The 18848-nt window shown below is 38.9% G+C and overlaps 1 protein-coding gene across 1 annotated transcript in view; it reads left to right on the top strand.

The window, feature by feature from the left end:
* The first annotated feature begins 366 nt into the window (after positions 1–366).
* Positions 367–18848, top strand: part of PDE5A (phosphodiesterase 5A) — a 104889-nt gene continuing 86407 nt past the window's right edge. The window contains exon 1 of the mRNA XM_032223627.1: positions 367–605. The gene's annotated coding sequence lies outside the window, so the exon portion shown is untranslated. The remainder of the gene's footprint in view (positions 606–18848) is intronic.

Below are 18848 nucleotides of genomic sequence, written 5' to 3' on the forward strand. Positions count from 1 at the left end.
ATTTTCTAAGGGCCATTTTTTCAATTTCTCTCCAATAGAACTGCAACATTTCAACAAATTTCAACAAACAGTAAGCAAACCATCCCACTATGAAGGACAGGGGGCGGGGGAGGCAGTTACAAACATTCTACAGAATCTGTCTCATCTTCGCTGACACGTTTGGTTTGGATTTGGAAAGAGTTTGAGTTGAACTGCCAAGAGCTTTTTACAAACAGTCATTTTTGGTGATTGTTCGCTTCACCAGTGCTATATTTGGACTGGAAAGTAAAGCTGGACGAGGAGAAAGAGTCACTGCAGTACAACAGGAAGGTCTCAAGCAGATGACATTATAAATAAGGAAGAAATAACTTTAAAAGCTCTGGGTAAATATCCACATTATCCAACTAATACTTTTTCCCATGATATCATATTCAAAGTAGTCTATATATTATAGACCATACACTGAAGAAAAAGAAATCTTCTACAGGGCAGAAACATAGTGACTGAATACACCCAAATGGATGATTGACAAAGTATGGATGTTGATGCAAACATTACAAATCTCCAACTATACAAGAGAAGGCGTTATATGTGGGATCTCAGCAAATTGCTTTGAATTAAAAGAGGTAAGACTGAATTCTATATAATTGGAACATTAAATAGAATAAACAATATGAATATATGAGGAAGAAGGATATTAGAATGAGTATTTTATCTGGCAAGTAATATGTCTGTTAAGCAATATGCCTTGTTCAAGGGAGGTAAAGCGTGAATCCATGGGAGACTGGACTAATGTTCAGAAAGTTAATAAATCATTTTAACCAATTGGTTCACAGAAAAAGGGGTTTCTTCTTTTTTCTTTAGAAAGGAGAAAATCAGATTTGTCAATGGGGCTAAGTGGGGCTTTTAAAGTATATTAGCAGCATATTGGTATATGCTGATCAGCATTGTAATAATGGCACTGTTTCTGTTAAACAGAGCAGAACAAGTAGAATACAAGACTAGCCTGCAACAACTGCCTGTTGATTTAATATGGTATATAAGATGAGTAGAAATAAGTATTTACCTTGATCTTTGTATTTGGGTCACTGCTATTAATTATGTATTTAGGGCACAATCTGTTCCTTACAGAAGTGATCATTAGTACTGTACTTCAACTTAGAGTCTTAACACATGAACACTCAGAAATGGTACCTTTAAAAATTTCATGTTGATAATGTAATAATAATCTAACCCTCTGGAAGTTTACTTAAAATGGACATTCCAACCCTGGAGATTTTTAAAGAAGACATTGGGCAACTATTTCTCTAAAATATATAGAATATCCCCCTGCAGGGGATTGGACTAGAAGACCTCCAAGATCTTCCAACTCTGTTGTTCTTTATTCTGTTAAAATAGTTTTAGTATGTTTACTGAATGCAATAATAGGCCTTTAAAGTAAATATGACATTTTAAGTATTTTCTATTATTACAGAATCCAGATAATAGGAAAGTAGCAGCCAGGCTCTTAGTCTATATCCCTTTCCAACTCATTTCTTCCTGTTCATTATTCTTCTGCTGCAGTTTCCATGGAACTTTATAGGTTTTACTTGTATAGTGAAGAGAGAGATAAGGGAATCTAAACTGAATTACATCAACTTTGATGGAAGATATCATAAATAGGGATCACTAAGAGTTACATTGAGGCTTTATCATTATCTGAGTTTAGCTGACTTTGTGGGTCTTCTGTCTCTATAAGTTCAATACTGCATTGTTCACAAATGGTGATCTTTCTCATTTTTATTAAAGTTGCAAAATGCAATGAATTAATTGACAATAAAAGGATATTGAAAGTAAGAAGAAATGTAAACTACTTGAATTTTGTATGAAAGCACTGAATTTATATTTGGAGAGAACCAAATTTCATTTGTGCCTTCATATTCTACAATTTTCAAGCACAGATTTAATATTTCCGTTTCTTGCAGAATCTGCAGTTACATAGAGGCTGACATTCTTATTCCTCTTCAAATAGTTGCCTCTCAACAGGCTTGGAAATAAAATCTTCCTTAGCACTCAAGGAAGCCCAAGGAACATAGCCTATTAAAATTGCAGGTCTCAGGTGGAGCTTTAAATATAGTTCTAACATATTAGAAAAATACCACATCAAACTTCCTCTGTGCCAGCTTGCTCATTTAGCTTATTAGCAAAACCTGATCATTAAAAAGAGAGTTATAGCAGTAATTCCATAACACAGTCTAATATAATATTGCTAAATACTAACTCTCAGCATTTGTCTAAGTTGAAGCCCAGGATGGCCATTATTAAAATAATACCTGACAGAGCTAGAAATTCCAAGTTAAAAAGCACACTCTGGTGAGTCATCTTCAATTTTTTATTGCAGATTTCCTATTGCTTTTCTTGTTAGTTGCTCAGCAGTTCTTGAATGCATGTAAAGTTAACTTCTGGATCTTTGTTCTAAAGGGTTTGATGAATAAGTCACAAAAAGTTATTGATCATGATTCCCATCTTAAATATTGTTTTTCCTCATGAAAGATTACATTTTAGACAACATTTTTAAAAGGTATTTCCTATAAATGCTATAATTTTAACATAAGCAGACATTTGAGCAATTTTCTGTGGCAATTATTAAAGCTCAGACTGGAAAAGAATGGATGAAGCAAGCATTGTTAAGAAAGTATCATATATAATTATGAGCAGCCTTTTGAAACAATTTCCTCTTGCATTACATATGTGATATTTTATAATGATGGAATATTTTCTGAACTCTTAATTTAAACTCTTAATTTAAAATTTGGTAGTAGGCATAATTGATAATAGCTAGCTTCAGTATAGTTCAGCTAGTTCCTTTCATAAAGAAAAAACATAAGACCTTTGATACACCGAAAGAAGCAGTCATTTTTGAATGCTTTTTTAAAGGCTCCTTCAGATGACTTGAGAATGCTCAAAACTAATGAAAATTCCAGAATATATGAGAAATTGAGAAAATACAATATTATAGCTTAAAAGAAGTATAGCTGAGGAAGAATAATTATCTGTCTTGCAAATGAGTTTGTGTTTCTTACAAAAGATCAGCTCACACTAAATTTAGGATTTAGGATTTTTAGGATTTTATTGAGGATTTATATGCCGCCCTTTTCCCTGAGGGGACTCAGGGCGGCTTACAACAATGAGGGGAAGGGAGTGCAAGACAAGACTTAAAAGAAAAAGAATCGTGAATAAAGAAAATTATCCATAAAAACACAACATTCACTCAACATTCGGGCGGGGTGAGAGTAATCCTATCCCCAGGCCTGACGGGATAGCCAGGTCTTGAGGGCTGTGCGGAAGGCCTGGGACTGTGGTGAGGGTACGGATCTCCACGGGGAGGTTGTTCCATAATGTCGGAGCTGCAACTGAGAAGGCTCTCCTCCGAGTAGTCGCCAGTCGGCACTGACTGGCGGATGGAATTCGGAGGAGGCCTACTCTGTGCGATCTGATGGGACGCAGGGAGGTAATTGGCAGGAGGCGGTCCTCTCAAATAGTCAGATCCACTACCATGGAGCGCTTTATAGGTGGTAAGTAAGACCTTGAAGTTGCACCCGACGATCACAGGTAGCCAGCGCAGCTCACGGAGGATTGGTGTTATATGGGCGAACCGTGGTTTAATTATTTAATTATATACAGGTGTTGCACACACTATTGCAGATGAGTATAAACTAGAATTGTCCATGCTACAATCCTGAATAGCATCTATTTCTTTTTTTTTTCTTTGCTTCATATTGAGAAGAGGCACAATATAAACAAGCTGCAGCACAGTTTCTGATATATTCCTATTGTAAATTGTAAGATAGGACTCAACATACAATTTACAAAAGCCATATAGCAGTCTCCTAAAGTATACAATCAGGGTGAGAGGTGTTATTTTGGGGGGGTGTTTATTTAGCATTGATGGGTTTGTCAGGGACCTTATTCTAAAGATTAGGCAGGACTTAGGCAAAACTATATATTGATTTGCAATTAACTCATTACATGCAGTTCATACAATTGTTAATTATGGTGGCATAAAGTTGTTGTCAACTCTATGTATTTAATTATTTTTCCCTTTCAATCATATGAGAAATTGCAGACAAAATGAGTCTTTGTAGCGGCCCCAGAAATAAGCAAAGCTTTCAAGGGCCTTATGCTGCTCTAAAAACGCAGGTGCTGGCCTCATGCTTGGCATATAGGATTAAGACTGGAGGGATTGCAAGTTTAAATCCATACAGAATCTTGTTTATGTACACAAAGATACAACTTGAAGTTGTTATTCAGCCATTTAAAAAATATTTTTTTTGTTCTTTAACAAATAGAAGACAATGGAAATTTACCTGACAGAATAGATCTTTCAAATATGTGGAGCATAGCAAAAAGATTATTTTTATTCTACATAAAGATGTTACAATAGAACAAGAATTAACATAAGTCATGATTATAATTTATATAAGGTAAGATAAAGGTCCTCTCGCACATATGTGCTAGTCATTCCCGACTCTAGGGGATCTAATCATAAAAGCTTTCCTGAATATTATACCAATGCAAGCATTCATTTGCACTTGTGCTCTATATCTTCTTGTAGCTTAAAATACCAAACCTCAGTGCTTCCTGTTCTCTTTTCACTAAAACAGTCTGGAGGAACGGTCTACAGTCAACAATGCCTCATTGATGTGCAAAAGTTGAAAAATACATTCATTTATGGAGTATAAAATAAAGTAGACTTGATTGCTTTGGCAATGAACCAGAATGTACAGCTGGAGGGTGATCAGCAGTGCTGAAGTTCCAGGCTTTGGGCCAGTCTTTTGCCATTTTCAATTATAGCTAAATTTGTCATTAGCTTTCACAATTTGATTGCTTCACTATTCTGATATAGTTAGCCCGTGTTTCTCAACCTTGGCAGCTTGAAGGTGTGTGGGCTTCAGCTCCCAGAATTATGGGAGTTGAAGTTCACATATCTTCAAATTGCTATGGTTGAGAAAACACTGAATTAGATCTTCAGTTGTCAAAGGAACTTTCATGGTTCCTTGAAAATTTTTTACTGAGAGCTGTCCCAGGTATTGCCTGATTGACCCAGAACCCACAGAATTATGATGCAAGAGCTTCCCTCTTCCTTTTTTACAAGATAGGTGTATGCTATTTAAAACACATGATAAATCCTGCTGGGTACCCAATTTAACCTAGTGCCATGTTAAAACTAAAATATCAGAGACTAGGGAGCAGATGTCCTTCTAGGGTCAATATGTTCCAAAGTACTACCATACAGAAGGCCAATCTTCTGGTCATGACCCTTTATATTCCAGGGTAAGTCCTTGAAGAAACTGACTTATGATAGGATAGAGGTCCCAGACTAGAAGACAGGAGAATTCTAGGCCTCCCTTAGGCATGAAAAGTAGGATGCAATGGCTCAGTGGCTAAGACGCTGAACTTGTCGATCAAAAAGGTTGGCAGTTCAACAGTTCGAATCCCTAGTGCTGTGTAATGGAGTGAGCTCCCGTTACTTGTCACAGCTTCTGCCAACCGAGCAGTTCAAAAGCACATTAAAAATGCAAGTAGAAAAATAGGAACCACCTTTGGTGGGAAGGAAACAGTGTTCCGTGCTCCTTTGTTTAGTCATGCTGGCCACATGACCATAGAGACATCTTCGGACAGCGCTGGCTCTTTGGCTTTGTACCGGAGATGCCCCTAGAGTCAGGAATGACTAGCACATATGTGTGAGGAGAAATTTACTTTTACCTTTAAGCATGAAAGCTGGCTGGGAGACTTTGAGCCAGTCATTCTCTCTCAGCCCAACTCAACTCAGTCTTGCTGTTGTGAAGAATATTTTATGTGTTCATTGCATTGAGTTATTTATAAAATGTTACAAAAATAATAAATGTAGGTTATACCAAACAAACAACTAGCGGGATTGCAAAACAATGTTCCTGATTTGCAATCTTTGCAGAAAGTTCATAAAGATACAATGTTTCGCGGTGTTGACTAGATTCTGGAACAAACTGGAAGCTTCTTTAATAGATTGCTGGCTCCTTGCCATTATTTGCAGTTCATATGAAAATACTTGCTTGACAATTCTTTGTACTCCTCAGGGGCATGTTACATACTCAACGTTTTCAAACATCAGAGTGAAGCAGGATTATTTATTAATCTCCATTTTGTTTATGGATCCAAGCAGTTTCTGATCCTAGCTTCCATCCTCTCCCACCCACAATGGCTAATAGACAAAACACTGTCCTGCTATATGCTACAAAAAGCCCTCCAGACCCTTGCTTTTCCCTACCATTCTGAAGAAAATGTTCTTTGAGATCATCTAATTATTATCTTTTTCAAACATTTATCAAAATATGATTATAGAACAGTGGATATAAAATAGAGCAATTTGAAACCTTGGGTGGTGTGTGTCTTGGTGATATATGCTATGGAGATCAGAGTTATGTAACTCTGCTGAGATTCTTTTCCCAAAATGGCAGTTTGTGTATCTTCTCTGCAAGGGTTTTTTTTCAATATTCCACCTGACGTATTCTTTCCTTTTGGAAGTATTTCAATCTAAGGGCTAGCTTTGAGGTCTCAATATATCTGCAGAGCCAGTCTTTGAGTGGAGACAGTTCATTAGTACAATTGAGCTGGCTTAAATTGACATTTTTCCTTAAATAGTAATGTAGCAGTGCTTAAAAACAAATGATGAATTCCCTCGTTAGCCAGCCTCATTTTGAGCATTGCAAACTAGGACTAGTACAGTATGAAAAAGGTAAAATAATTCTTCCCTTCCTAATATAAACCCTCAGATGCCTAAACTAATGTTTTGTTCATCTCAGCTATCAATAGACAGTTTACCCCTCTATTGCTTTTATGATCCTTCCCTCTTACAACACATATATCTTGATTTATATGTTGTTTTAATTAATGTATTTATTTATACATAAGAAATTTGTCCAGTTAGCATGACTTATAATTGACTTCATTTAGAGAGTACAAGTGGCACTGGCAAATCAACTGTTAAGTGAAGCAGTTGCTAAGTGAAACCATGACTGTGATTAAGATTCTTCAGGTTTCCTTTGTTTTACATACATGCAAAGTTCATAAAACTGTGGATCAGTCACAAAATTACTTTTCCACCACTATTATAACTGCAAATGGTTGCTGTACAAGGCAGTCAATAAATAAGAACTACCTGAATGTATTAATTTTATAAATTTATATAACCAGCCGTCTCACATATGTGACTCTGAATGGCACATATAAAAATACAAACTGGTACAACAAAATAACCATAAGAATCATTAAAACATTCAGACAACTTTTTAAAAAACTGTTAAAATTGTTTAAATCTGCAGCAGAGACTTCAAAAAGCTGTTAAATATTCATTTGGGAGGGCAAGATAAAACTGCTCATAACAAATGACTATGGCAACCTTTGATTTCCTTTCATGTTGAATGATGAGAAATCTTTCTCATTTGCAGCTATTTAAAGAGATGAATAAAACAAAATAAAAGTCTATTCTATCTGCCAGCATCAGGAACATGCCATCTGGTAAATACAGGAAAACTACATTGCCCACTTGTTTATTCAATCTGTTGTGATTTAAATTATTAACTGATTTCCCCCCCACACACACACACATATTTTTCTAACTGAAATCCAGAATGCTTGGGATATTAAGATCTGCATAATATTGTTGGCTTTGCTTTTATTTTTTAATATGAAGCAGATATGAATTGAATGATCTTTTCCTTTAATGTTTTCTGATTAGATCTAAATTAGATTTAATGCATAGAATGCATAAGCCAATCTGGTGAAAGATGTATGATTCCTCTTAAAGTTCACTATTTTTCCATTTTCCCCTCGTCAAATATTCTCCATGCACAGTTAGTTTTATATGCCGTATCCTGTTAAGAATTCCTAACAATAGTGTAAGGAAGAACAGGCATGAAGAGGGGAAAGTATTTTTTTTATAAAAGCAGAGGATTTCATGTAGTGTAAATAATTGAATCAAATATACAACTGAAATCCCACTGGTTTTGATGGCAGAAAATACTTTTGCTTGTTTTTGTTTCATTATTTAGAATTTATATCATTATGTGTTTTTCCAAAGTTGATAGAGATTTATTCTGCATCAAATTGGCAATATTTAAGAGAAGGGTAACATGTACATGTTAAGGATCATGCAAGAATGCGTTTACATCCCAAAATCATTTTAGAAATTCTGCTTGGGATCTTCATACTACTATAGGGCCTTCACAGCGGGGCACCCAGCTCAGGAATTTGCTTTCTAGCACTGTCACAAAGGATAACTGGGTTTTAGCCTCTGCCCTAGTTTTTAAATAAGTTTGAATTGTGATGGATTAAACATACAATGTATTTGTTCATGACATCTTTTATCATCCTCCTTTAACTGGCTCATTTGTTTTATTGTGAATGCTAAATACTGCATTAGAAATTATAACAGTCCAAACTCAAGACTAACAAGCAAATCTAATTCTGAATTGTGATGAGCACAGCATTGATGAAAAAAGCAGAACGGATGCTGCCAAAATGACAACCCTGAAAATATAAAATAAAAGCAGAACTGAAGTCAATGATTGGTTTTAGAAAGCATATTACAAAGCAGTAGCATATCCCTCAGAAGTTTATTTCATTACTTCCTTTTCATAATTCAGTTTTCATAACAATAAAGTAGCAATTTTCTGTGTTCCAACAGCAATATTTTAAGTAGTGGCCCAGCTGCGTGGCAATAATGGCAAATAGAATTTTAAATTATATTATTTACGTAATAGTGCAAGGTCAATTCTACAATTAGCCTTTGTTCTATTCATCTTTCTATTGTCTAACCTGCTGTTAAGTAGACTCTTCTCTGCACATTGTTTTAGTGTTTTATGGCAGTTTTATATCTAATGCCTCTGGCATAGAATAGCAATAGAGCACTATTTCCATTTCTCCCTTCCCAGCCCTACAAGATCTAGTGTCCATACTTGTATAAATATGCATTGGCACTGATTAGGGAGGAGGGAGCTCTTTCCCTGTGCAATTTACATAATTTCTTGCTAATCACAAACCATAATGATTTTACATTATAATACAGTGTATCTGTTAGCTTAAAGAAAATCCAAATTTACTTATATTTATTTTTTCATTGATGTGCCACACAGTAGAACACAGGATGTTTGTATCCTTGATATTATTATATTAATTGGAGAAAGTTTTAATCTAGGATCAAAGTTTTATTTCTTTGTTAATCTAGTAATTGAGTTAATAAATGCATTGTGAAACACTTTTAATTCAATGGACAAACTTACAAAAAATTTAAAGGTTTATGTATGGGATCACCATTTTCAGTACTCATAGTGTGGGTCATAATGCATCATCTGTAATCAATATCGGTAGCAATCTCACAAATACGACCAAAAATATGCATTGAATATGTAGACAACACCTTCACCATAATAAAAAAGGAACAATTAAAGAACACCCACCAAACCATCAAAACCATTTTCAAAGGAATCCAAATCACCAGAAAGAAGAAAACAACAACTCACTACTCTTCTGGATATCCTGGTCAGCAGAGACTAAGATGGCAAATTAGAAATACAAGTGTATAAAAAAAAATCACCTACACTAATCGAGTACTCCACAACCAACCCAACCTCCCACAAGAGAAGCTGTGTAAGAACTCTACTCAGACAAGCACAAAAACACCGCAACAACTCTGAACAGCAGAAAAATGAAACTATATTTCCAAGAACTGGAAGAGCAGAACATTGCAAAAGACTAATTTAATTCTGAATATCAGGAAAAAACGGATCTTCAACAAAACGGATCTCCATGCAACTCCATCAAAAAGTGTCTGGCCACTCAACCCAATATATCACAACCAACTCAATATGTCAAAAGGATAACACTGCCATACATTAAAAACATGAGGGGTCCTTGGTGCACACTGAGCTTGCTTGTTTTCTTACAGATTTCATTATCCAAACTAGGTAACATCATCAGTGCTAATATGGAGTGCAGTTTGCTGCCAGTTTATATCAAGAAACCACCAAAGAAGCCAATGGCAAACATCCTAACCAAAAAGTCTCTAAGTGCACCCCCACCAACACTGACAGGCAAGCCACTAGAATATAAACTGAAATAGCGCTCCTTACTAGCACTGATGATGTTACCTAGTTTGGGTAATGAAATGTCTGCAAGCTCAGAGAACACCAAGGACTCCTCATGACAACCTTGAGCTACAAATTCTTCTTTATTAGTACATTAAAAACACCCTAGAAACCACTAACAGATTGTTACAACCACATGGAATTAGCATAGCACACAAACCAATTAAAGCTCTCTAAAACATCCCAGCAGACCCAGAAGAAGAAAAAAATGGGAGTCATCTACAACATAGTGGAAAGACTATAACAGTCATTACTTAGGATGAACAGGCAGAAGACTAGCAGAATGCATACATGTACACCAACTAGCAGTCAGAAGATATCATGAAAACTCTTTAATTTCACAACATATGGACAGACTTAACCATAGTTTTAACTGGGAAACTGTGAGCATCCTATGTCAAACCAAGTCCCAAAACAGTAGAGAATTTCTGGAAACCTGGCACGCTGACAAATTGGCCCTCAGTAGACAGATATAAACAACATCTACATATTGTGCAAAGGACTCAACAAGCCAAAAAGGGATTAAAAAGACCAAAACATCTCTGTATCAGCATTCAACACCCACATGAGCATAGATCAACACCAAAATTAACATCAGACCAACAATCAAGAAGTAAACAACACCCAATCAAGGAATTGCTGAACAGTAAACAGCCCAACCAAAAAATCTTCAAGGCCATTCGCACCAACACTGACAGGGCAAGGCACTAGAATATAAATTGAGAGCAAACCTCATTCCTTACTAGCATGATGTTACTTAGTTTGGATAATGAAAAGTCTGCAAGAAAACAATCAAGCTCAGAGAACACGAAGGACTTCTCATTTCATCCCTGAGCTACAAATATTCTCCTTGCTAGATAATCCTTTGGATCCAACAGAAGAGACTTCCTCTTAAGTAAATAAATATGCATATATTTTCTTAACGATGACAGCCTGTGTAAATTTGTACTGAACTGCTACAGGTTCTCTTTATAGACGTTTGCCTGAAGTATAAAATGTGTAGTCTTTTCCCCTTAGAGAAAGTCTGTGGAAAGTGATCCATTATCCTGAAGTTTGTAGCTCTGCTTTATGTAATGCAAAAAAGAAGAAAATGCAGATGGATGGCTGTTTACATTTTCCCATCATCGGCAGAGCACATAGCAGACATTCATTGCAAATAGATTTCCAAAGGCTGTAACTATATATAGTTCAAAATGCTTTTAATTTTATTTTAACAAGTACCAAAAATACAAAGGATGGTAGTTTGGCCTAGGCAATCCTGGGTATGCAGTGTTCTGTAACAAAACACATTGGGACAGGAACTAATTAGATATTTGTGCTCGCCTTCTATAACTTTAGCTCTTGCTTTTCCAGATGTGTTGTGGCCATAGCTCCAAAAATTACTGGCTCTGAATTTTTGAAGCACTGTCTTAACTTATCTGCAGGGGGCAGGCTGAAGAGTATAAAACGTGACCTTTTCTTTGCACATTCTTTAAGATACAGAAAAAACAAAATATAATAAATCAACCTAACCCACTTACTCCTCTCCAAAAGAGCACTACTTCCTTATAATTGCCTTGATACAAAAATGCATGCCTTGTAGCTCCCTCTGAGTAGGTTTTATGTTAGTGAGAAGAAAACCAAGACAACTCTCCACTTATTAAGTAATACTGAACTCTTCTCATTGGTTCTTTAGGCTGTGGAATCCAGAAGTGATTTTGAAGAGGTGAACCTTGGGTGCACTTGCTATATCACCATAATTCTGCTCCTTATACATATCTTACTCCCAATTCAATTAATTGTTACTATTAATTAGCTATTCCCAATTTATTGAGTTTTTTAAAGTGAGGAGATCCAGACCTGTTTATTTTGACAGGAAAGGAAAAGAGCACGTATGAAGAATCATTCTTTTCTACTTCCTTGAGATTCTCAAGAAAATATTGGTAGCAGCCTTAACCACATCCAGTAATATCACCCCAAAAGCATCACCAAGAGAAAATCAATATAAATACTGAAGCACTCTAAACATGTGGAAGAGGATAGAAGATACTTTAGGAGGGAAGAATGTTTTTAAGGAATTGCAAACAGTTTACAACAGAGCAACCAAAGTGATATGTAAGTGTATCATTCCAACCATACATGATAATAGAAATTTTGATTTATATGATCTTTTCAGCCCCTCAAATATTAGGATTTAATATAGTTTAATAGTTTTAATTGGACTTCCAACTGACTCTAGACAGTACATATAATACAATTAGATAGAATAGGAATTAGAATATTTATTTATTAAGCTTTTATGTCACCCATCTCCCCTAGAGGTGACTCTGGGCGGCTTACAGGATATAAAACAAGTAAAAAATAGTTGAAAGATTAAAACAACACAGAACTGATATATTATTAAGAACTATACTAAAACCGAACTAGGGTAACTAAGAGTCAGATGGGATGGGGATGAGGTCTTCTTACCTCGTCAGCCACTTCCAGTGGTGAATGCCTCCCTTGGAGTCCCAGCCCAGCTGGCAAAACCAGTTTTTGATACCCTTCTGGAACACCAAAAGGGAGGGAGTAGTTCTCCAGTGGTAAAATATTCCGCAGAGATGGGACAGTGAAAAAGGCTCTTCTCCTGGACCACACTTGGTACAATTCCTTAGCAGATGAGATCGGTAACAGGCTTCTCTCGCTGGTATGAGTGGGGCAGGCTTGTCCCATCATGGAGAGATGGCTCCTCAAATACCCTGGACCCATGCTATGTAGGGCTTTAAAGGCAAAGGAATATCATAATTAGAAAGGAATTAGAAAGAAATAAAGAACAAGAACCAATGGCAAGTCCAGTTAACCCAAGAATATCCTCAAACAAATGTGATCCTAGCCCAAGGCCTGGGAGATCAGCCAGGCTTTTAAGGCTTTCCAGAATGCCACCAGGGTGGAAGCTATCTGGATATCAGCAACAATATCATTTCAAAGGGCAGGCTCTGCAGCAGAGAAAGCATGCATCCTGGGTTCCAATAGATAGACACTGTTTAATTGAAAGGACTGGAGCCTGCCAATCCTGCCAGTTCATAGTGGCTGCTACTACATATATAACAACAAGCTATATTCCAGGAACATTATCTTAACTATCTTGCTTTTGTTTTTACTGTATTACTGTGAAATTGGAGAGCCAAAACACTTCTGAAAAATCCAAATGTGATATCTCTGGAGGTATTTTGGGGAGGAAGGGCAGAGGTGGGTTTCTGCTAGTTCACCCCGGATGAAGCGAACTGGTAGTAAAATAAATTGAAACCCACCACTGAGGATGGGGTATTTTAAATGGGAGAAGATGATTTATAATTTATTGGGGAAAGTTTTAATTTCACTTTTAAGGTGGTTTGGTAAATACAAACTTGGTATACTAATACTGGAATCTTACAGGTCTCTAATTGGTACTAAGCAGTTATACCAACAAGAATCTCTTGAATAAAGCTTCTTTTCATGCTCAGTGACATTCCTGACTTCAAACTTCCATTTATAATATAACTTAATATATTCTTGTCACAAAAAATGTCAGTAAGCAAATACTTACTATTGTTTAACACAATACACATAAGGTTTAGCTCAAAGGTGAAGCCCAGAACTCTGTTTGTAATCATAAAAAGGCATATATAACTTTTTGGGGGCACAAATAATAACCTGTTTTATATCAAAACTGAACTTGTATAAACTTCTGTGCTTTTTCAACTTACTTTTGTTGCTTTAAAATAAATTGAATGCACTGTTCATATTGCATTTTGCTCCCAGACAAGATGTCTGGTTTCCTAGCTGTTTATGTGAAATAATCCAGCGTATTTTTGAAAGTAAATTTCTCCACTGTTTAAAAAGGCCATCATTTAAAGAAAAGTGAGAATCCTTAAAACATTGCTAAAGGAGCCACCTAGAGTCCAAGATCTTTGCATTTCATTACTCAGAGGCAAGCTTTAATCTGAGGTGGTATGTTCTGTATGAGTAGAACATGGCTTTGAAGTATAAAGACCACGGATGGTGGTTCCATTGTTAATTTTATATCTCTAACCTGTTGGCACTGGAAAACTTATTTCTCCTCTGCTTCTACAGGCTCTCAAGGCCAAATCTGTCCATCCATAGATGATGGTCTGAGGGAGCTGATTACCTTGGGCTACTATCTTATTTTAACAAATCTCAGGAAGCAGACATATTGCCTGGTGGTGGGAGAAACTTACTAAGGGTTCTGTGGGCATGGCTTGGTGGGTATGGCTTGATGGGCATACCAAGGGAAGGATACTGTAAAATCTTCATTTCCTCCCCACTCCAGGGGAAGGATATTGCAAAATCCCCATTCCCTCCCAATCAGCTGGGACTCGGCAGAGAATAGATGAGGGTGGGGCCAGTCAGAGGTGGTATTTACTGGTTCTCTGAACCACTCAAAATTTCTGCTATTGGTTCTCCAGAACTGGTCAGAACCTGCTGAATATCACCTCTGATATTGCCTCCTTGAATTTGTGGAGCTATTTAGTTGACTGTTTTACTTCAGTCAATTCCAAATTAGATTGAACTCTGCTGATGCTGTATCCAGACTATGTGATTACCTCTCTAGATAGTTTGGAGAGCACGTGACCATAGGAAATCAACTGATTAATTGTATTTGTTTTTCATGGGATGGGGAGGTGAAACATTAACTGTCTTCATGTATTAGTAGTGTTCCTTTATAGTATCTGATGTAGCTCTGAATTGTTTGAAACCACACTAAGTTTTATGATTGCTGGTTGGGTAGCCATTCCAGGACACAGATATGGGCTGATCAATGTGAAAACATAGCTGCCAGCATTACAGAATTTTATTCTATTGTCCAAGATATTCATCTGTCATCTCAGTCACTTCTTATTTGTATCATGACAAATGTTTTCCCAAGTCAGAGACTTCATTGCTAATGCTTCATTATTCAATAACAAAATGCATATGCATGGAAAACCTTTGAGGAAGAATGAAACCATTTTTTGCATTTATTTGCAAGAAGGTAATGCAATAAATATATCAAAGTACTTCTAATGTGCAATGGGATTTATAGGTCTCTTGGGCCAGGCAGTACATTCCGGTTTTAATGGAAAGTGCCAGAAATGAAGCATTTATGTTTTCTTTCTTACTTTATTTGTTTAAGTTGTTAGATGCAGATGTTAGAAACTGCAGGGATTTTTTGTGGGGGAGTGGAATTCGTTGTGCAGTTGATACTGTTTGGTTTGAATTTTGTCTCAGAATATCTTTACCATTCCCCCTAAAATCAGGAATCATTTTACCTGTCACTAGCAAGAAAAGTAGTAATACCAAACAAGAAAGTTCAAATTTGCTATCAAAGTGCCTACTTTAATTATCCCTTAATTATAGTGCTGGAGACTATTAGAACTTGAGAACGGATAGAAATAGTTCTCCTTGAATGCAGGATGATTAATTTCTCCATAGGCAAGGATAAGGATAGTATCACAAAAGAGCAAGAGAAGGAAAGTGAATTCAGTATTTTTCTTAAACAAAAATTGATCACACTAAATTAGGGGAAATAAGTCTTGTGTCTAATGGAGTTAATGTGGGCTACTAAAAATAAATTTTTGCTTGTGAAAAAAAAAGAATGAAATAGCAAAACAATTATATATATATAATTCCTGATTAAGCATATAATTACTACTAATTAGTTGATCAATTGTTTGATGTACTATCTTTACTCTAGGATCTAAATAAGACAGACTACAAGCCATTTACTCTTGCTAGTGATTCTTCCTATTGCTAACTATTCTGCAAGCTAGTGGGTTTCAAAGATAGTGGCTTGTCAAAATCACCCAGTGAATTTTCTTGATTTGCAGTGTCTTCCTTTCTTAAGTCACTGAAAAAAAATCATTGTCTATGTATTTGTATATGGTGCTATGTATTGTGCATGTATTCTATGTATTTCTGGTCATGTGATATTTGCTGTTGCTGCAGCACTTATGATTTAAGATTTAAGATTTAGTTTATTTGTATGCCGCCCTTCTCTGGGAGGGACTCAGGGTGGCGAACAACTCAAAGGGGGGGGGAAGGGAACATAAAACACAATACATGTAATTAAAATAAACAAGAATCATACAACCATACAAGTCGAGAGGGGAGGGGAACTCATCAACCCCAGGCCTGCCGGCACAGCCAGGTTTTGACGGTTTTCCGGAAGGCCTGGAGAGAGGTGAGGGTCCGAATCTCCGCGGGGAGTTTGTTCCAAAGGGCCGGAGCTGCCACAGAGAAGGCCCTCCCCCGGGTAGTAGCCAGGTGGCATTGGCTGGTGGACGGAACCTGGAGGAGGCCGACCCTGTGTGATCTAATGGGTCTTTGGGAGGTAATTGGCAGCAGGCGGTCTCTCAAGTACCCAGGTCCAATACCATGAAGGGCTTTATAAGTTACGACTAGCACTTTGAAGCGTATCCGGAGACTGATCGGTAGCCAGTGCAGCTCGCGGAGGATAGGTGTAACGTGAGTGTACCGAGGTGTACCCACAATCGCTCGCGCGGCTGCATTCTGGACGAGTTGAAGTCTCCGAATACTCTTCAAGGGCTGCCCCATGTAGAGCACATTGCAGAGTCCAGTCTTGAGGTCACGAGGGCATGAGTGACTGTTGCGAGTGCCTCCCGGTCCAAGTAGGGCCGCAATTGGTGCACCAGGCGAACCTGGGCAAAGGTCCCCCTGGTCACAGCCGACAGATGATGTTCTAAAGTCAGCTGTGGGTCCAGGAGGACTCCCAAGTTGCGAGCCCTGTCTGAGGGGCATAAATTTTCACCCCCCAGCCTGAGTGATGGAATACTGGTCAAATTCTTGGGAGGGAAACACAACAGCCACTTGGTCTTGTCTGGATTGAGAACAAGCTTGTTAACCCCCATCCAGACCCTGACAGCCTCCAGGCACTGGCACATCATGTCAACCGCTTCACTGAGTTGGCACGGGGCGGACAGATACAGCTGAGTATCGTCCGCGTATTGATGGTATTTTATCCTGTGCCGTCGAATGATCTCACCCAGTGGTTTCATGTAGATATTGAACAGAAGGGGGGATAGGACCGAACCCTGAGGGACCCCATATTTCAGGGGCCTAGGGGGCCTAGGGGTCCTCCCCAACTAACACCGACTGCGACCTGTCCGAGAGGTAGGAGGAGAACCACCGAAAAACGGTGCCGCCCACTCCCACCTCTCGTAACCGTCGCAGAAGGATACCATGGTCGATGGTATCGAAGGCCGCTGAGAGGTCAAGGGGCACTAGGATGGAGGAATGACTTCCATCCCTGGCTCTCCAGAGATCATCGGTCAGTGCGACCAAAGCGGTTTCCGTGCTGTAGCCAGGCCTGAATCCAGACTGAAAGGCATCCAGATAATCGGCTTCATCCAAGGACCGTCGGAGTTGAGAGGCTACCACTTTCTCAACAACCTTCCCAATGAAGGGGAGGTTGGAGACTGGACGGTAGTTGTTCAAACTAGCTGGGTCCAGCGATGGCTTCTTCAGGAGGGGTCTCACCACCGCTATCTTCAATGCCGGTGGGAAGAAGCCCTCCCGAAGAGAAGCATTCACCATCGCCTGGATCCAGCTCCGCGTCGCCTCCTAGCTGTTCGCGACCAGCCAGGAGGGGCACGGGTCCAGTACACATGTGGCAGCACTCACCGCTCCCATGGCCTTGTTCACTTCATCAGGAGCAACAGGTTGAAAGTCAGTCCAGAGATGTCGTTCAAGACCTTCCCCCGGTACCCCGGCTGGCTCTGCGCAATTGGAGTCCAGGTCCATCCGAAACCGAGCAACTTTGTCCGCGAGAAACTGGACATATTCCTCTGCTCTACCTTGTAAGGGGTTATCTACAACCCTCATATTTAGGAGGGAGTGGGTCACCCTAAACAAGGTGGCAGGGCGTGACTCAGCGGATGCTATCAGAGCGGCAATGTGGTTGTTCTTAGCTGTCCGTATTGCCGATAGATATGCTTCGATGCAGGTTTTCAAAAGTGCTCGGTCTGAGTCGGATTTACTTGCCCTCCAGCGGCGCTTCATCACCCAGAGGCCCTCGGTAAACCAAGGGGCCCTCCTGGATCCACTGCTGCGGATTGGCCGTAAAGGCGCAATCCGGTGGAGAGCCTCATACGCTACCGAGTTCCAAGTAGCAACTAAGGTCTCCACCGGACTGCGGGCGAGAGTATCAGGCATAACGCCAAGCGCCGTCTGGAAACCCTGAAGATCCATAAGGCGCCTGGGGTGGAACCACCTAATCAGTTCCTCCTCCCTACAGCGGGGGATTGGTCTCCGAAAGTCAAGCCTCAGTAGGAAGTGGTCTGACCATGAGAGGGGCAAGATCTCACTACCCCTCAAACCAAGATCACAGCTCCACTGCTCCGAGAGAAATACGAGGTCGAGTGTGTGACCCGCTGAATGAGTCGGACCCTGGATTACTTGGGTCAAGCCCATGGCTGTCATGGAAGTCATGAACTCCTGTGCTCCATCAGAGTGTTCGCTGAGCAAAGGCAAATTGAAGTCCCCCAGTATCATAAGTCTGGGGAACTCAACTGCCAGCTCGGCTACTGACTCGAGGAGCAAGGGGAGGGCTGTTGTCACGCTGTTGGGAGGCAGGTACGTCAACAACAAGCCCACTTGACCCGCAAGGTCCATCTTCACCAGCAAGGACTCACACCCGAGAAGCTCCGGAGCAGGGATCCTACGAGGAACTAAAGACTGTCAGATAACAAT

Source organism: Thamnophis elegans, chromosome 9 (genome assembly GCF_009769535.1).
Source record: "Thamnophis elegans isolate rThaEle1 chromosome 9, rThaEle1.pri, whole genome shotgun sequence".
NCBI classification, from domain to species: domain Eukaryota; kingdom Metazoa; phylum Chordata; class Lepidosauria; order Squamata; family Colubridae; genus Thamnophis; species Thamnophis elegans.